The sequence below is a fragment of the Equus przewalskii genome, chromosome 6 (assembly GCF_037783145.1).
Source record: "Equus przewalskii isolate Varuska chromosome 6, EquPr2, whole genome shotgun sequence".
NCBI lineage: Eukaryota > Metazoa > Chordata > Mammalia > Perissodactyla > Equidae > Equus > Equus przewalskii.
Genome location: NC_091836.1, coordinates 15,957,596 through 15,978,631, shown reverse-complemented (window position 1 = coordinate 15,978,631; position 21,036 = coordinate 15,957,596). Strand labels below are relative to the sequence as shown.

Genomic DNA, 21,036 nt, shown 5'->3' with positions numbered 1-21,036 from the left:
TTGGCACAGATGTTAGCTCAGCAACAATCTTCCTCAAGCAAAAAGAGGAAGATTGGCAACTGATGCTAGCTCAGGGCCAATCTTCCTCACCAAAAAAAGAGACGTTATCCTTTCAGGAGTCTCTAGTGAAGAGAGGGTCTACTTCTGGCCCAGAAGGAGCAGTAACAAGTAGTGGGAGTAAGGCTGATAACAGTGATTATAGAAACGACAAGGCTGATATTAGCAACACTGGCAGCAAAATGGCCAGTCCTGCCTCCAAGATGGATATAGAAGCTACAAATTCCAATTAAAGCTCTGAGACACAAAGCATAATGATAGGTACTTTATGTACATTTCTTATTAACCATCACAACCCTAATCACATAGATACCATAATGTCCATGTTATGAGTTAAGAAATGAGTAAACTGAGGCTTAGAGAGTTGTACACTTTGCCTGAAGACACATAACTAGTAAGATGAACTCAGGATAGTACCTGGAACTATTTTCTTGAAATCACACTGCCTCTCTATGAAAACTTCTATTAACCAAATTATTAAATTGACTAGAACACTCAATTCCAAGCAACTATAGTCAGTAGCACAGTTTTGAAACTTTATTTGGTCAATGTTTTCTATTTTATCACTAGAAGAAATTTAGCCTTCGTTCAACATTATTAGGTTATTATCCATGGGAATTATTATTGAAAAGTAAGCCCTTCCTTCATAAACTAGAAGGCCTCAAAGTCTGAGAGTTATTGAACTACATTATCGACCAATTCTGCAGATTAAGAGTCTCTCAGCTGGCTATAAATTAAAAATATGCTTGCTCTATAAAAATGAAAACAAACAGACAATACGATTTTACTGCTTTTTTTTTATTTCTCCTTTGCTTTTCTATTATTTAGGGAAGCACAATTGATTTTTATTTCCTCTTTCAAGTTACCTTAGTCAAGAAACAATGAGCCAGAGAATTTCTTTAAGGCTTTGTGATTTGTACAAATGATCGGAAAATCATTTTGGTAATTTAAAAATTGTGGGGATGCTTTCTAATCATATTGGACTGAAATGTAAAATATATTTGGAAGGAAAAACGCTAGTAATAGCTTAAAAGATTATTAAAATAACATAGGGTAATTTCTATCTTTAATAAAAGACATTCCACCTAAATTGAAAGCTACCGCAAAGGCTGCATATGGAATACAGTGAATTAATCTCAAATATCTATGCTTATAATTGGAAAGAATGCTCATGAGGTAATGAAGACGTACATACATGGGCACACACAAATCAGTATTATAGATACATTTTTCAAGGAGAAATAATAATATCTTGCCTCCACAATACTTTCACCTATTTATCTTTGAACATTACAGCAAGTACATGAGGTAGATAGTCAAGGATCAGTGTCCACCTCTCATAGAGGTGGATAAAGAGCTTCTGCAGTCACTGGATTACTCAAAGACAGAAATGGAACAAGAACCCTATTTTGGTTGTTTATTGCTGTGTAACAAAACACCCCAAAATTTAGTGGTGTGGAACCACTGTTGTATCTGCCCCCCACCCCTCCTTGTGGATCAGGAATTCCAGAAGGGTTTGGCCATGTGGTTTGTTTCTGACCCATGGAGCATCAGCTAGGGCAGATGGTGTGAGGATTCAACTTCCAAGGTGGTTTCCTCATCTACCTGTCCGCCGCCTCAGTGCTTCTTGGAGTCTTTCCAGCTCCACATCACTTTTTATCCTACAGGACCTCTCCGAGTGTGGATTTCTCACATGCTTGGTAGTATCAGGGTGATCACACTTCTTGTACGGTGCTGCCAATGCTAGTTAAGGACGATGTCTGGAGCTGGCATAGCATAGCTTCTACTGGTTTTCTTGTTGTTGTTGATGTTATTGGGGTTCTTTGTTTTTTGGTGGTTTTTTTTTTGTCAAGGTAGTCACAGGACCTGCCCAGACTCAAGAAGGAGGAGAAATAGACTCCTTCTCTTAATGGGGAGGAGTAGTAAGGTCACACTGCAGAAGAGAATGGGAGGTGGGAGATATTGATGTGGCCATCACTAGAAAATATAATCTTCCACAAACTCAGATCTCTTTTAATCTATATCTGGTGATATCTCCAGCACACCTAACTACTCCAAAGGAGCAGAAAAAAGACAAAAAAGAATCAATAAATATATATGATTTTAAACTTGCATATTAATGGCTAACATATCCATCTGATTAAATTTCTAATTCAACCACATATTGTAGAGTATCTTGTATTGCTTTTCCTAACCAATCTGATTTAATTATGCTTTGAGAAATGGCCCAACCCTACTTTTTACACAGCCTCTACTATAGATCCTTGTGTTGCTGTGATCCTGACACCCAGTTGTCTAACCAGGTCCAGCCTACAACTCACCAGATCTCCAACTCTGCCTGCTGTTTCTCACTTAAACCCCTCCTCCTGTGATGTCCCTAGTTTTTTTCTTGTCTGGCCAACTCTACTGTCCTGTCTACTCTTCTCACCAAGTTTCAATGCTTGTCCAAGATGCTATAGCGTACCTTCCTGCCAAAGAGACCGGAACCCACTCATTAGAATCCAGCACAGCCTAAACACATGTAGACCTCTCACCTTCCCTCACCCCTCCTTCTCCTCGAAGCAAAGAACACAAAGAGACAAAAATGCCCACATGTATAAAATCCCAGATAAAGGGGGCAAAGCTTAGTTAGCGGTAAGAAAACAAATTGAAAATTACCTTGTTAAGACTCAGCAGTTGTAAATGAGATATTGGTAGGGAAAAGAACAATAGGAAGCAGGATGAGAGGCAGAGGTTCTTGAGGAAGAAGGTGACAAGATGGGGTCTTGGCTTCAAGATGAGACTCTTGACAGTAGTGAACAGGATGGTTTGGAGCAGGGAGATTATTTGGGCACTATTTCTTTCCAAAGGTGAAAGATGTTGAGAACCAGACCACAGAGGAGATGGAATCTAACAACACTGAAGAAGGACAATCAAAAAGATTAGATTTGGGAAAGAGGGAGAAATACAACCAGTCTCATATTAGAATGTTGAACTGGGCCCTTCCTTTGTTAGCTGTGAAGCTCCCTGTGGGTTAGTTCATGTTGAATCAAATGACCTTAGGTATTCTTGCTTCCCAGCAAATGTAGTGCCTCATGCTTTTGAAAAGTGCCTTGAAATAACAGTTATTACTTTAGTCAGTGATGCTGCAAAAGCATTTTGTTTTCTGAATAAAACAAAAATCATGTTTGGCTTTCCTTATGGCATAATTTAAAATAATGTCCAAAGTCCACATGCGTGAATGGAAACAAGCATAATCAAATGGCCAACATAGGGAAAGCCGGGTGATGTGCTTCTTAATAATTGTCCTCAGTAGGGCACCACTGTCATTTTGGTGATTGACTACACAGTAATGCCTAGGTTTTTGCACTTGTGCATAATTTCTTCTTCTTTTCATCATTCTCGAAGTGCTGAGGTTGTCATTTGGTTTTTTGTTGTTTTGTTTTCCAAAATACCTCACTATAGTTCTGCTCATTTTCATTTGATGTTACTATTTTCAGGAAGGAAAGGAAATAGTGAATAATTTTGAGTTAAATGACAGGTGTAAACAGTGGATAAAAATCTTTTCATCTAAAGATCTGTTTATTGGGAAAGAACGGCTACCCTTACACATGGTAAGCTATGAAATCTTTAAAAATGTTTTCAGAACAGAGCAGAAGCAGACATCTCAGGACAAGCAGGGGCCCAAAGTGGGTGTGAAGCTGGCAGGAACCTGGCTGAGCAGATTTCAAAATAAATTTAGGACTTATACATTTATATGTCAATGATCTAGATCATGGAGTGTAAACTCTAGGACAGCATGGATTTTTGTTTGTTTTGGTCACATAGTAGATCCTCAATAAATTGTTGAATGAATACATGTGGCAACTAAAATAGATAAACAACAGGTTGATGTAATCTTAGAATTCATTAAGAATAATTCATTAGAATAAGGAAAAGGATGGTTTGATTATTCTACTATGGGGAAATCCCATTTCATACTTCAAATATTGCATATCACATTTTAAAAGAGAACAACAGAAGTGTTCTAGAGGAGCAAGGTGTGAAGAGACTTGAAATTCTGTTATGAGGATTAAAGGAATTGGGAAAATTTAGGTAGAAATGGGGAAACTTAGGTTGAAAATTCTTAGTGGTGCTGGGAAGATGGGATTAAAACATTCAATGATTTGATCACCTGTGGAGAACCTTCCCCTCCTGTGATTCAGTGGCTCCCATATTATTATTTGGTACATCTGTTATCATTTTTCTATGGAGCTTTTCAAAAATGCACCATCACAACCACATTATTTTCATTTGGCAGAGTAACTGCAATACCTAGAATAGATTGTGAGAATTGTTAATTGTGTAAGTTGTGATAATACCATATTCCTTATCTTATAGAGATACATTTTGAAACATTTATAGATGAATGAAGAATAAAAGGTCAAACCAAAGTGTTCCAAGAAAAAGAATAAATTTATAACGACCTATGTAATGAATGGGATCATTTCTCAGGAATCAAAATTTGAAATTCTTTTCTTTCACCTCCCTTCAACCCCTCAGAGTTCCTCACCTTACCCACACAACAGGTATTTCTCTCCAATTCATTATAAAAAAACTTGCAGGAAGAATGATGATGCACCGTTTCTCAACATTTGGTTTCCTACTGTTTGTCTTAGAGGTGTTCCAAAACCAAGGGCTGTTTTTTAGTTCTTAAGGGTCCATTTCAAAGGCTTCAATTTTTCATATAGATAGGGGTTAACTCCAAGTAATCTACTGAGTGAGGGTTAATAAAGGGTTATTAAGGTTAACTGAGAGTTAATAAAATTTGATGCTCATAAACTAAAACTAGTACATCATGAGTTCTCATTTTTATTGTTATTTTGTACCTTTTCAATATGATTGGAATTCTTTTCTGCTCACTAGAAAGTAATGATTGTTGTAGGGGATGAGTGAAGGGTTGTTAACTGGAAGTTAAGTGGGCCAAATCAAAAGAATTTCAGAACAATTGCTCTTTGAGAGCTCATTTCCTTTATGTAGACGTGCAAGTTGCATTAGCTTCCTATTGCTGCTGTAACAAATAACACTAACTTGGTGGCTTAAAACAGCACCAATTTATTATCTTAAGAGTTCTGGAGGTCAGAATTCCAAAGTTGGAGTCACATGGTTAAAATTCATTTCCTTGCCTTTTCCACCTTCTAGAGGCTGCCCACATTCCTTGGCTTATGGTTCCCTTACTGCCTCTTCAAAGCCAGCAAAGTCTGGTCAAGTCTTCTCAGACTGCATCATTCTGACACTCTCCTCTTCCCTCTTTTACTTATAAGGACCTTTGTAATTAAATTGGGGCAACCAAGATAATCCAGAATAATTTCCTCATCTCAAGATCCTTGATCACACAGAGAAAGTCCATTCTGCCATGGAAGGTAAGATATTCACATGTTCCGAGAATTAGGATGTGGATATCTTTCAGGGAACATTATTCTGCCTACTACAGAAGTATAGTTAGCCAGCACATTACCAGTACCTAAGAATGATTTCTGATGCTAGAACTACCATTATAGGCTGGTGGAGATAAGCTCCAGAAATCCTGAAATGGAATAGAAGTTAATTTTGCATAGTCGACAATTTTATGAAAAGAACTAGAAATTATGGAAGTGGTGTTATTATTTTTACAGCTCAGACACAACTGGCATTCTATGTATTTTTGCTGGTCAACCCAGAAACTTAACTACCATTTATTTTGCACATTGCTTCTGTAGAATAAATGTATCTTGACTTTCCAACAACCACTTCCTAAATGAACCTATAAATACCAGTCACTTCTAATGTAGACTGTACTTTGAGAAAAGTGCCCCATTAGGCCACTGCTGCCTGTTTAAACAGTACTTTGAATTTGCTGTTTTAGTCATCTAGTAGAGTCTCAGAAAGACTAAAATAAAGGATATTGTTTGAGGGAAGCTCATTCATTCAATTAACATTTACTGTGTCCTACTATGAGCCAGGCAGTGTGCTAGGAAATGCATTTTCAACGGTGAAAGAAATCATGGTGCCTGTCCTCCCTAGCTTTAGTCCAGTGGAAATAATTAGGGGAAGAGGAAGAAAAAGGTACAAACCAGGATCACTAGGACGTTGTGGGATACAGAGATCCTTGACGCGTTACTATAATGAGGATGTTTTGCCAGCAAGGGAGGAGGCTGTTGAAAGGAAAAGGAAGATACTTGAAGGGGCTGGAATAAATTATTGCCTGCTTTAATGATTTTGTTGGGGGTTCAGTTGTCTGGCAGGCATGTGCCTTCAAGCGCTACTGCTTAAAAAGAAAAAGTTTTCCATCTCAATGTGGCAGAATTCCCTATTTTCAGCTCAGAAAAAAATGGTTTGAAATAGCATGAAATGACAATATAGACATGTCTTAAACTCCATGCTCCAATTTCCCTGACTGCAAATAGGAAGAATACTTATTTGAACAGAAATGAGTGTTCTATTTCCCTTAAAGTCTTTTTATGGACTCTGTGGCTTTCTTATCAAATAATGGACAGTGAAACAGATTGCTTTCATCTCTTGGAGGGCTTTTGTCTTTCTTAAATGATTTTGAACTTTTTTCTCCCTTTTTGTGCATTCATATAGATGAGCATATTTTAAAAAAACTGACCAGAGTGGAACAGTAAACGTATTTGGTAAAGCAACTGATTGTTACTATAGCAACAATGAATGTGTTTGACGTTTAGTCTTTCCATTATTTTCCGTTGCTATAGTAATGAAACACTGGATTCTGACACCAATTCCAAATTCTGTTAAAATAAAGCCCCTTTCACTCCCCGCAAGAAGGAGGAAGGGGCAGTATTATTAATGCACAAGATGTATGAGAATGTTTTCTAGTACTAGAACACAGATGACATGAGACAGGCTTTGCTGCACTTTAATCAAATTGCAAAACATGATTAAAAAGTAGAAAAATATAGAGGAAAAAACTCAGGAAGTAGAAGTAAAACATTTTTTTGTTATTAAAAATCAGCCTTTTAATTTAAACATATAAAAATAGCTTTAATTTGTGAGATGTTGAAATTTAACATAAAATAATAATGGATAAAGGAGAATATTTTTGTCTTTTTAGGAGAAATAAATTGTAGAATAATGGAAATTAGGGTCCACAAAAATTAGTAAAGAAATTCCTTGGGATTTTTGAGGGGCTTTCTTTGTTTAAGAAAATGTTATATGATCTATTCATCCACTTTTAACCTTATGATTAGGAACTGAAATACTATTACATTATTATTAAATTACCATATGCAATAGGATAGAAACATACTTCAGCTACCCCTTTTTGATTAATGGAGAAAAAATAGGGAAAGATTCAGAAGGCAAAATAGAGGACAGAGTAGTGGGAATGCAGTGTAGAAGGGATATTACAAAGGAAAGTTAGAAAAAACATAATTGAGCCAGGGGTAGTAGAAGAAGAAAGAACCAAAGTATGAAAAGGTAGACAGAGGGATCTGAAAGGACAGAGAGCCAGAAATTCAAAGAGGGATGTTTTATATGACTATACCTGATGCTACAGGGGTTATTGAAATATATCAACTTATTTGGGCTATCAACAGCTATATAAGTTGCCACTGACTTCTGAAAGTTTATTCAACTCTACAGTAATTTAGAAAAACTGTTTATTGTTCAAAGAGAAGGTATTTGTAATGGTTGGGTGAAACATGGGGCTGGAATCAGAGGGTGCTCTCTTAGTTCCGCCACTTCCTTGTTACGTGATTTTGAGGAAGCCTCCTAACTTTTCTGAGCCTCAGTTTCCTTTTTCATAAAATGGTGATATGTCCTCAGTTTCCGTAACTGCAAACCCTTTAAAGAGGTAATGTTTCCAAAGTACTTAATAGTGTCTAGCGCTTAGTAAGCATCCAGCAAGTGTATTATTGGTTATATTTTCTAGCTAAGAATTATGAGAATGGGAGGAATCTGGAAAGGACACAACACTGGTCTACTTTGTCTTATACTTTTTGTCTTTTGTTTCTTGAGCCATGACATTTTTGAGAAGTCAAATAATTTGATATAGAAGACCACGCTATTTGAAGTGGCAGAACATGACTGAAGTAGAACGTGATACAGTGGAGAGAACACAGCACAGGAGCCGGCAGACTCATGACGTGGTCTCCAGTTGACCGCCAATTTGTGACTAGACGAGCCATAGATCACTCTGGACCTGCTTTCTCTTTTGTAAAATGGAGATAAGAAAGATAACATCCTGAGAACAGAAATGAAAGAATACAGATTATAATGTGTGATAATTAATAAAAAAAAACTCTTTTGACTTATCTTTTTATGAAGTTAGAAATTCTTTTGAAAACTGATTAATCGCCAGGATCCCCCATATCCATCTCGGTAACTATGGCTTAAACCTGTACTCGCATATCTTAGATTTGCATACATAAAAGGTGCAATGCGTTAAACGGTATAAAGACAGTGTTTGTGTGTTGGCAACTGGGGGATAGGGTAAAATTTGAGGTATACTCTATTTCTGGGTCTTGTGAAATGTGTTTCTCCCCACTTTTTATGTCCCCTCTGCCTTTTCTGTTGCTTTTATAGTTGATCAACCCAAAAAGTCTTGCCTGGAATCACAGCTGCTGTCTTTAAAAAATTTACATGAGTGGAGTAACCAAAGGCAAGTCTTCTAGGCCACCTCGGGACCCCATTTACATCTGTGTTATTGTTATTGTATATTGATCACAGCCACTATTACTCCTAACAGAAAAAAAAATGTGAGCAGGAAAAAAAATTAAGAACAAATTTGCCTATAGACAGTACAGACAGTGGTGTTTAGGAGAAGGTATTCCATGGAAATTGGTGAAGAACAGAAATGAAAGCAATGGACACTGCGGTGTAGAGAAGCTTTCAATCAGCTGCTAACCAATGATAGATTCATTGACTAAGGCAACTGTTCAAAGGAATAGTTTCTCCATTCCACATCCCCAAATCTAAATTTGTTTGGGAATAAACAGTAAATGCAAGGTCTGTGCTAGGGGCTGGGGGATGAAAGAAAAGTGCCATGATCCCTGCCTCTGAGGAGCTTACAACACAGTCCAACAAATGTTAGGAAAAAGAGGGTGTTTTTTGGGGGGAGTTTGACTGTCCCCCTACTCCACTAAAATCTTTTCAAATATTTTGGCCACCTTTAATTAATTAATTTTTTTTTTTTTGAGGAAGATTAGCCCTGAGCTAACATCTGCTGCCAATCCTCCTCTTTTTGCTGAGGAAGACTGGCCCTGAGCTAACATCCGTGCCCATCTTCCTCCACTTTATATGTGGGACACCTGCCACAGGATGGCTTGCCAAGCAGTGCCATGTCCACACCCGGGACCCAAACTGGTGAACCCCAGGCCACCAAAGCGGAATGTTCGAACTTACCCGCTGCGCCACCGGGCCGGCCACCTTTAAAACAATCTCCTTGCAGGTAGCAATCACATCCATTTGAGTGATTGTACAGTGTGGAATTTAAGTGAACAGATTGGATTTAAACTCCATTTCTGACACTTACTAACTGTGCAATCTTGGAAAGATACTTAACATCATTTTGCCTCAGTTTCCTTATCTAAAAAATGTGAAGAATACTAGTAGACTTCCCATAGAGGGTTCTTATAATAAATAGATTAATGCATATGAAGCCCTTCAATCAGTGCTTGGCACAGAATAGCGTTCAATACTTATTTATTTTATTTTATTTTTTTATTAAGGTTATAAAAGTTAACATCCTTGTGAAATTACAGTTGTACATTATTATTAGTCATGTTGTAGGTACACCACTTCACCCCTAGTGCCCTCCCCCCACCCCACTTTCCCCTGGCAACCACCGATCAGTTCTCTTTGTCCACATGTTAACTACCACCTATGAGTGGAGTCATACAGAGTTCGTCTTTCTCTGTCTGGCTTATTTCACTCAACATAATACTCTCAAGGTCTATCCATGTTGTTGTGAATGGGACAACTTTGTCCTTTTTTATGGCTGAGTAGTATTCCATTGTATATATATACCACAACTTCTTTATCCAGTCATCAGTTGCTGGGCACTTAGGTTGGTTCCATGACTTAGCTATTGTGAATAATGCTGCAATGAAGATAGGGGTGCATGGAACTTCTGGAATTGCTGATTTCAGGTTCTTAGGATAGATACCCAGTAGTGGGATGGCTGGGTCATAAGGTATTTCTATTCTTAACTTTTTGAGGAATCTCCATACTGTATTCCTTAGTGGCTGCACCAGTTTGCATTCCCACCAACAGTGTATGAGGGTTCCCTTTTCTCCACAACCTCTCCAACATTTGCCACTCCTGGTTTTGGATATTTTTGCCATTCTAACAGGTGTGCGGTGATATCTTAGTGTAGTTTTGATTTGCATTTCCCTGATGATTAGTGATGATGAGCATCTTTTCATGTGTCTATTGGCCATCTGTATATCTTCTTTGGAGAAATGTCTGTTCATGTCCCCTGCCCATTTTGTAATTGGGTTATTTGATTTTTTATTGTTGAGTTGTGTGAGTTCTTTGTATATTATGGAGATTAATCCTTTGTTGGATAAATAACTTGTGAATATTTTTTCCCAATTAGTGGGCTGTTTTTTGGTTTCTAATCCTGTTTTCCCTTGCCTTGAAGAAGCTCTTTAGCCTGATGAAGTCCCATTTGTTTATTCTTTCTATTGTTTCCCTCATGAGAGGGGTTATGAAAAGATTCTTTTGAAGCTGATGTCAAAGAGTGTGCTGCCGATATTCTCTTCTAGAAGACTTATTGTTTCAGGCCTAATCTTTAGGTCTTTGATCCATTTTGAGTTTATTTTAGTAAATGGTGAAAAAGAATGGTTGATTTTCATTCTTTTACATGTGGCTGTCCAGTTTTCCCAGCACCATTTGTTGAAGAGACTTTCTTTCCTCCATTGTAGGCCCTCAGCTCCTTTGTCAAAGATTAGCTGTCCATAGATGTGTGGTTTTATTTCTGGGCTTTCAATTCTGTTCCATTGATCTCAGCACCTGTTTTTGTACCAGTACCATGCTGTTTTGATTACTGTAGCTTTGTAGTATGTTTTGAAGTCAGGGATTGTGATGCCTCCAGCTTTGTTCTTCTTTCTCAGGATTGCTTTAGCAATTCGGGGTCTTTTGCTGCCCCATATGAATTTTAGGATTCTTTGTTCAATTTCTGTAAAGAATGACATTGGAATTCTGATTGGGATAGCGTTGAATCTCTGGATTGCTTTAGGTAGTATGGACATTTTAACCATGTTTATTCCTCCAATCCACGTGCATGGAATGTCTTTCCATCTCTTTATGTTGTCGTCGATTTCTTTCAAGAAGGTCTTGTAGTTTTTGTTGTATAGATCTTTCACTTCCTTGGTTAAATTTATCGCAAGGTATTTTATTCTTTTTGTTGCGATTGTGAATGGGATTGAGTTCTTGAGATCTTTTTCTGTTAGTTCATTGTTAGCATATAGAAATGCTACTGATTTATGTATGTTGATTTTATACCCTGCAACTTTGCTATAGTTGTTGATTGTTTCTAATAGTTTTTCTATGGATTCTTTGGGGTTTTCTATATATAAGATCATGTCGTCTGCAAACAGCGAGAGTTTTACTTCTTCGTTGCCTATTTGGATTCCTTTTATTTCTTTTTCCTGCTGAATTGCTCTGGCCAACACCTCCAGTACTATGTTGAATAAGAGTGGTGAAAGTGGGCACCCTTGTCTTGTTCCTGTTCTGAGAGGGATGGGTTTCAGTTTTTGTCCATTGATTATGATGTTGGCTGTGGGTTTGTCATATATGGCCTTTATTATGTTGAGGTACTTTCCTTCTATACCTATTTTATTGAGGGTTTTTATCATAAATGGATGTTGGATCTTGTTGAATGCTTTCTCTACATCTATTGAGATGATCATGTGGTTTTTGGTTTCTAATTTTGTTAATGTAGTGAATCACGTTGATTGACTTGCGGATGTTGAACCATCCCTGTGTCCCTGGTATAAATCCCACTCGATCATGGTGTATAATCTTTTTGATGTATTGCTATATTCAGTTTGCCAAAATTTTGTTGAGGATATTTGCATCCATGTTCATCAGTGATATGGGCCTGTAGTTTTCCTTCTTTGTGTTGTCCTTGTCAGGTTTGGGGATCAGGGTGATGTTGGCTTCATAGAATGTATTAGGGAGTGCTCCATCTCCTCTATTTTCTGGAACAGTTTGAGAAGGATAGGTATTAAATCTTCTTTGAATGTTTGGTAGAATTCTCCAGAGAAGCCGTGTGGTCCTGGACTCTTATTTTTGGAGAGGTTTTCGATTACTGTTTCTATTTCTTTACTTGTGATTGGTCTATTCAGATTCTCTATTTCTTCCTGATTCAGTTTGGGTAGGTTGTATGAATCTAGGAATTTATCCATTTCTTCTAGGTTGTTCAATTTGTTGGCATATAGTTTTTCATAGTATTCTCTTATGATCCTTTGTATTTCTTTGGTATTTGTTGTGATTTCTCCTCTCTCGTTTCTAATTTTATTTATTTGAGACTTCTCTCTTTTTTTTTAGTGAGTCTGGCTAAGGGTTTGTCAATTTTGTTAATTTTTGCGAAGAACCAACTCTTTGTTTCATTGATCCTTTCTACTGTCTTTTTTGATTCAATATCATTTATTTCTGCTCTAATTCTTATTATTTCCCTCCTTCTACTGACTTTGGGCTTTGTTTTTTCTTCTTTTTCTAATTCCGTTAGGTGTTGTTTGAGGTTGTTTATGTAAGATTTTTCTTGCTTATTGAGGTGAGCCTGTATTGCAATGAATTTCCCTCTTAGGACTGCCTTGCTGCGTCTCAAATAATTTGGCATGGTGTGTTTTCATTTTCATTTGTCTCCTGATAATATTTGATTTCTTCTTTGATTTCTTCAATAATCCATTGTTTGTTCAGTAGCATGTTGTTTAGTCTCCACATTTTTGGCCCTTTCCCAGCTTTATTCTTGTAGTTGATTTCTAGTTTCATAGCATTGTGATCAGAAAAGATGCTTGATATTATTTCAACCCTCTTGAACTTATTGATGCTTGCTTTGTTTCCCAAGATATGGTCTATCCTTGAGAATGTTCCATGTGTGCTTGAGAAGAATGTGTAACCTGCTGTTTTTGGATGAAGTGTCCTATATATATCTATTAGGTCCATCTGATCTAATTTTTCATTTAATTCTATAATTTCCTTGTTGATTTGCTGTCTGGATGATCTGTCCATTGGTGTTAATGGGGTGTTGAGGTCCCCTACTATTATTGTATTGCTGTTGATGTCTCCTTTTAGTTTTGTTAATAGTTTCTTTACGAATTTTGGTGCTCCTGTGTTAGGTGCGTATATATTTATAACTGTTATGTCATCTTGGTGGAGCATCCCTTTTATCATTATATACTGCCCCTCTTTGTCTTTCTTTATCTGTTTTGGTTTGAAGTCTACTTTGTCTGATATAAGTATGGCAACACCTGCCTCTTTTGTTCCTCATTGGCTTGGAGTACTGTCTTCCATCCCTTCACTCTGAGTCTGTGTTTGTTTTGAGGGCTGAGGTGTGTTTCCTGGAGGCAGCATATTGTTGGATCTTGTTCTTTGATCCATCCTCCACTTTGTGCCTTTTGATTGGAGAGTTCAATCCATTCACGTTTAGTGTGATTATTGAAATGTGGGGGCCTACTGTTGCCATTTTATCACTTGTTTTCCAGTTCTTTTGCATTTTGTCCTGATGGAGAGCTGTTACTTTGTGTTATTGTCCTTCTGCTTATCTCCTTTGTTCTGGATTTTGTAACCCCTTTCCTTTTTTTGGTCTTTCAGGAATGAGTTTCTTCCTGAGCAATTCTTGAAGAGGAGGTTTTGTGGTGATGAACTCCCTTAACTTTTGTTTATCTGAGAAAGTTTTTATTTCTCCATCATATTTGAAGGATATTTTTGCTGGGTAGCGTATTCTTAGCTGCAGGTTTTTGTCCTTCAGAGTTTTGAATATTTCATTCCACTCTCTTCTAGCCTGTAAGGTCTCTCCTGAGAAATCTGCTGATAGCCATATGGGGTTTCCTTTGTAAATTATTTTCTTCTGCCTGGCTTCCCTTAGTATTTTCTCTTTGTCATTGACTTTTGCTAGTTTCACTATTATATGTCTTGGCATTGGTCTTCTTGCGTTAATAAAGTTTGGAGATCTATTGGCTTCTGTGATGTGAAGTTCCATCTCTCTTCCCAAGTTTGGAAAGTTCTCAGCCATTATTTCTTTGAACAGGCCTTCTGCCCCCTTCTCTTCTCTTCTCCCTCTGGTATACCTATAATCCTTATGTTGCATCTCCTAATTGAGTTGGATAATTCTCGGAGAGTTTCTTCATTTCTTTTTAGTCTTAATTCTCTCTCCTCCTCTGCCTGCAGCATTTCTATATTCCTATCCTCCAAATTGCTAATTCTGTCCTCCATATTATCGACCCTACTTTTCAGAGAGTCCAGATTTTTCTTAATCTCCTCCATTGTGTTCTTCATCTCCAGTATTTCTAATTAGTTCCTCTTTATAGTGTCAAGCTCTTTTGTGAGATAGCTCCTGAACTCATTGAGTTGTCTATCTGAATTCTCTTTTAGGTAGTTGAGTTTTTTAATAATGGCAGTTTTGAAATCATGGTCATTTAGGTTATAGATTTCATTGTCTTTGGGATTGTTTTCTGGGTGCTTATCATTTTCCTTCTGTTCTGGAGATTTAATATATTTTTTCATACTGCTTGATGGCGTGGATTTGTGCCTCCTCATACAGATAGAGTTTAGTCGCTGCTTCCACTTGTTGTGTCTGGTGTGTGTGGGTGGGCAGCTGTTTAGACTGCCCCAACCAGGAAGCCTGTCAGCTGTTACTGACTGGGCCTGGACCCCTCCTCGTAGTCACAGTGGTCCTGTGGGGGTCCCTCGTTGGTTGTGGGGGTAATCACAAGGGGGCCTCAGGCTGCTGGTGACTACTGCTGCAGCCCATGTAGAGGCGCTCCCTCCTTCTGGTCTGCAGCAGTGTTGTGGGCTTCAGCCACAACAGGAGCATCAGCCGGGAGCAGGATCACCTATAATCTCTGATTTGTTTCTAACAGAGCCCACCAGATCACACTAGTCCACTATAGGTCCCAGCAGAGCTATGGGTATCTTCTGCAGTCTGTTGTTAGCTCACCTGTGCTGCTTTTGCCCCAGGGACTTCCCGCCTTGTGATTGCCAGTCGGGACCTCTCCAGTACTGCTGTGCAGAGGCTTTCGCTGAGGCTGCTGCAAAAACCTGGAGATGCCTCCTGGGCTACGTAGCCGTTTCACCGGAGCTCTACTCTGCCCCACTTCACTCTCACGGGATCTCTGGGAGCCTCTTGCGTCGTCTGAGACACGGCCAGAGTCCGTGGGCCTGGCAGCGGCTTGTAAGCTCTGTCCTTGTGGGGAATTCTGCTCTAGGGAGCTTCCTGGTGTTCCGAATGCTGGGCGGGGCCTCCCTGCCAATGGCGAGCAGAGGCCCTCCCTGCTGGGGGGGTGCGGGACCCTGGAGCGACCCCCCAGTCCGCAGAGCTGGGTGTTGGAGCTCCACCCAGACCCCAAGCGTGTCCACGGGAAGTCCGGGCACCCCCTGCACCGACCTGTGTGCAGGAGACCATGAGCCCAGTGGCAGCTTGTGGTCTGGAGCCGCCCTGGGGATCTGCCCACTGGGAGCTTCCCTTTGTCCTGGATTGTGGGCATCACCTCCCTGCTAATGGCGTGCAGAGGCTTTCCCTGCTGGGGAGATGTGGGACCCCAGAGCCTTCCCTTGTGCCACAGAGCCAGGTGCTGGAGCTCCAACCATGTCCCCAAGCACATCTACAGGAAGTCTGGGCACCTCCTGCACTGAGCCATGTGCTGGAGACCGTGAGCCCAGTGGCAGCTCGCGGTCTGGTGCCACCCCGGGGGATCCATCCACTGGGATCTTCCCTTTGTCCTGGATTCTGGGCGTGGACTCCCTGCTAATGGTGAGCAGAGGCTTTCCCTGCCGGGGAGATGCGGGGCCCCAGAGCCTTCCCCTGCGCTGCAGAGCCAGGTGCTGGAGCTCCAACCGTGTCCCTAAGCACGTCTACGGGTAGTCCAAGTGCCCCCTGCACCGAGCTGTGGGCTGGAGACCGTGAGCTCAGTGGCTTCTTGTGGTCTGGTGCCGTGCCGGGCCCACCAGGAGCTTCTCTTTGTTCTGGCTTCTGGGCAGGGCCTCCCTGCTAATGGCGAGCGGAGGCCTTCCCTGCCGGTGGGTGCAGGACACTGGGGATTTCCCCCTGGGCTTAGGTGTGATCGCGGGGGGCTTGTGTAGGGGTGTTGTCACCTGTTTCCACCGTCGCTCTGCTGGTGAGTGCACACTCCTGCCCTTGGTGTGTGGCGATGCTATGGGGGAGTCCGCTGGAAGAGAGCCTCCTGCAGGAACTAGGCAGTCCGGGGGTCGGGGGTCGGAGAGCTTCCACCTATTTCCACCTCCTCCCGGGGGGAAGTCCGTCCGCCTTCCGATGTGTAGTAGCATGAGACTTTTAGGCATCTTGAGATGCTATCTGGATATCCTTTGTTAATCAGTGAAAGTCCAATTAGTTGTAGATTAGATGGGGGAGAGACAAAGAAGACCCATTCAATATTTATTTTTAAGGGAGTTGAGGAAAGACAACTGGCCAGTGAATGAAAGGCCCTAACTGCAAAAATCTGCACCGTTCTTATAAAAGGAACTCAAGAATGCACATGCATAAGCACAACCAAGAAGTTACAAAAATCACCATAATTTCTCAAACTGAGAAAACAGTATGATTAATCTTTACCACTAAAATGAAATTGATGCATGTTCTTCTGTTGATACATCATGTGAAAAAGGCTAGATCAATTTTCACTAAATATTCAGGATTTATTTGGGATGGGGTGACTTAAAATATAGGCTATTTTGCATAAATAAAACTCATCCTGCAGAGGACTCAAAGAAACAGGCACTAAAAGTGTTATTCAACAAGAGGCCTTTTTGACTGCCAAACAGGAGAGAGAAACCAAAAGTGTATACATACCAAAAGTGATTTTTAAACATGAGTTCCAAATAGAAATTCACCAGGGCACATGTTCCAAACTGCATGAATTAATTTGCAACTAAGCTGTTTCCTCCATGGGCAACTTCACAAACATGTGCACTGGAATAGACGATGACTTTTTGAAAAAGTATTGTTAATGATCTTCCTAATAACCGTTGGCTCATACTATTTCATAGGCTATTTTAGTAGAAACCAAACCTCCCACTACAAACAAAAATCGCAACCTAACCATAGTTGATGCTGGTTGGAATGCCAGGACCCATTTGAGTTCTCAAAATTTGGTACCAGACTGATCTTGAAACTAAAATTTGCCATCCCCACCTCTTGCTATAATGATTACCATTTTTAAATAGCTCATATTCTAGCATTCCCTATTTTCCCCAGTTATAAGGGAAACAAGGAAATAATTGCAACAATTATTTCCTTTATTAACAACTAAAGTAAAATAATCGCAACAATTTCTATAGGAACCATACTGGCTCTTTCCATTCAATATAAACTTTTTAGAATCAAGAAACTTGCTGGTGAAAAGTTTTCCATGTCATTTTACAAACCATTATAATTTACCTGATGGATGGTGAAAATTGTAAGCAAATTGATGGAACACCACAGAGGACAAAAGAGAGTGAGTTTTATCTTGTCAGTGTTCAGTTCAATTCATCAAATATATTTTTGCCAGGCTAAGTACCAGGTAATGCGCTAGATGCTGGAGATAAAAAGGCAAAAGGGAACAGCAATACACTATGATATCTAAATAGGATATGTACAAGGATTTTTTTCATGTGAAAAAAAGAGCTGATCTTTTCTAAAATTGTCAGAGAAGATCAGGTTTTAAAGAAGAATAAGAGTACGTCATAAGGACAAGACACAGAGGAAACAGCACGTGCAAAGGCAAAAATGGAGATTGAAAACAGCATGCTACAGTGAACTGTAATTGTTGGTATATAATACAGGTTATAATGTGTTCACTGGCTTATTTTTTCTTAGCTAAACTGCGTTGGAGGAAAGACAGGAAAAGTGATTTTTTTCTTTCCCTTTGGTTAAATAATAAGCAATGAAACAGAAATATTTTAGTTAACTATTATATTCTCATACTGAGACTTTTAATATGTTATGGCCAGGCACAGTCTAAAACAGCACTGTCTAAGAGAAATATAATGCAAACCCCATGTATAAGTTTAAATTTCCTATCAGTCTCATTTTAAAAAGTAAAAAAACAGAGATAAAATTAATTTTAAGAATATATTTTCCTTAACTCAATTATGCAAAATGTTATAATTTCAATTTATAATCAATATAAAATTATCAATGAAATATTTTACATTTTTATGCTAAATCTTTGAAATCCTGTGTATATTTTACACTTACAGCACATCTCAAATCAGATGCTAATTTTTTATAAAAAATATTCAATCTGCATTTAGAGTTCAAAAAACTTATAGTTGAAAAAGTAGATTCACATAACTCGAGTTTTGCAAACATACTTAGAAGTGATCCAGTCTGAATTGATTATCAGTTTTTAAATTAAAATTAATTAAAATTAAATACAGTTAAAATTCAGTTATTTGGCTGTACTAGTGACATTTCAAGGGTTAATGTAGCTAGTGGTTACTGCAGTTGTACAGCTCAGTTCTAGAATAAGTATGTAAGGACCTTTGGGTCAAATCTCTAGCCTGCAAATAATATTAACAAAAATCAAATCAGTAAACAGATGATCAGATTGCTAATGGGGTGCTAATATTAGGCATTTCAGATTACTTTCAATCTCTCCCTTGTGGGTCTACATCCACTCGGATGAGATAAAGCTGAGAAAAAATATTGAGGATATCTGGAAAAGGTCTTGCAATTAGCAAGGAGACTAAGGTTAATTGGAGAAAGCATAATAAGTTCATGATATGAAAGCAGAAGTTTCTTAAATACTCACTTACTCATTCTAAGCCTTATTCCTGTTACTAAAAGAAATAAATAGGTTCAAATGGTGGACAGACCCTGAAAGGGGACAGAGGAAAATTGTCTGGTCATAATGAGGATGGATAGTTCTCCTACCTTCTCAGCTCACTCACCCAAAAAACACCCACCACAAATAAAAGCCAAAATTATAAAACACAAGTATTCATATTTTTCCAAAAACAACAAAAGGTTTTTTGTTCTACCTAGGCAAAAGTATAGACATGCTTCTTTTACAAAGTCACACGTACAAATCTGAAAGATTAAGCTGATCTTTACATTTTAAAGAGCATATTTCATATGTACTTCCTATGTTATGGAAGAGAGTTCCTCTAGGAATATCCAGCAAAGAGTCACCATTCATCCAGAAAATTCTATTATTTATTTACCAAATCTCTTGAGTTCCTATTATATTCTAGGCTATGTGCTAGGCAAGGAAATTACAGTAGTGAACAAGAAAGACCCACCCACAAGGCACATGGGGTAAGAGCTGTCAGAGGAAAGGTACTGACTGTGATGGGCGCAGGCCAGAGTAGGGTTGCCAGATTTAAAGTAACTTCTTAAGAGGAATTCTGAGCATGGCAGGGAAGAGGCAGGGAGAAATCTTTCCAGGTGAAAATAGTGCAAACTAAGTCCCAATGCCATGGTCAAGTCTAGGTGATGCGGGGTCGGTGAGCCGAGGAGTCGAAAGAAAGATTTCTTAGACTCCTAAGATCTGGCAGTAGTGCTCTTTTATTTAGAGAATAGTGTGGAATAGCATGGGGACAGGACCCACGGGCAGTCAGAGCTTCTGCTGCCGCCGCTTCTGCTGCCCCCGCTGGCATGGGGACAGGACCCATGGGCAGGCAGAGCTGGTGCGTGGGGACAGGACCCACGGGCAGTCAGAGCTCCTGCTGCTGCCCTGAGTTGAGGGTTAGGGCTAATTTTATAAGGCATGGGTACGTGACTTATTTTTACTGGAAAAAAAGAAAAGATGATGTAAAAAGTCATTAAATGATTTCAGTGCAGACGAGGTCTGGTTATTGTGCGGTCATATAACTTTAGATATGAATCTGGCCATATAGATCGGCATGCAGGTGAGGATGCCCCGGGCTTCTCTCCCTGGGGCAGTCCTAATTCATACCATAAAAAAAGTCCACTGGGTCGTATAGTTTGGCATGTAGGCCAGGTCACCTTGGGCTTCTCTAGCTGGGGCAGCCTTAATCCACATCATAGGAACTGAAATAAGCAAAGGAATTGGAGTAAGGAAGAAGCAAGAGGGGGAATGTCGATGAAAGACGAAGCCTGAGGAAAAAGCAGAAAACACTCTTGTAAAGAGTTTGTGCTTTATCTTAAGAAGAGTGTGATTCCATCAAAGAACTTTAGGCAGCCTATCTTGGCTACAGCGTGAAGAAGGGACTACACTAAGGCTGGCGGGATACTGAGAGATCAGAAAGGAGGCTACTGACATAATTCAGCATCTCAGTAGAGGCCTGAACAAAGGCCATGGAAAGACAGACCCATTAATAACACCAGAACTTGAGATGGCAGCAAAAGAGACAACTGCAAAGGAGGAGAGAGAAGAGGCCCAAGAGGGAGGAAAACCAGAAGCATATATTACAGAAAACAATGAAGAAATGGTCAAGTCAAATATTTTTGGAGGAGTCAAGGAAGATAAGGATTGAGAAGTGATGCCTAGGTTTAGCCATAAGGAAATCACCGGTGACCTTTGGCAGGGGCAGTCTCAGTGGAATGGCTGAGGTCAAACTAGGTCGCAGAAGGTCATGCTGGGTGAGGAACCGGCTGGGGAAACGCAGGGGTCTCACTTCCTCTATTGCTCCTTTAACAGGTGAGGATCAAGGACAGGAGTAGAGTTTGGAGATGGAGCGACCAGTGTCCCAATCAGGTGGAACACCGCAGCGGGCTGATCGCTAGGGGCCAATCCTTTCTTAGAGTCCACTTGACTGACAGAGGCGCGGGCCAAAGACTGAGCGCAGAGCGGGAGGCCGCGAATCACAAGGGGGCGGAATTCCAGGGCACTA

General features: G+C 39.6%; 1 long non-coding RNA gene across 1 annotated transcript; it reads right to left on the bottom strand.

Annotated features, from left to right (window-relative positions):
• Positions 1-7,656: 7,656 nt before the first annotated feature.
• LOC139083841 (uncharacterized) lies at positions 7,657-21,011 on the bottom strand. Its single transcript, XR_011540832.1, has 2 exons — positions 16,333-21,011; positions 7,657-8,257 (listed from the first exon to the last, which is right to left on the bottom strand). It is a non-coding gene; the product is annotated as an uncharacterized lncRNA (long non-coding RNA).
• Positions 21,012-21,036: the final 25 nt, after the last annotated feature.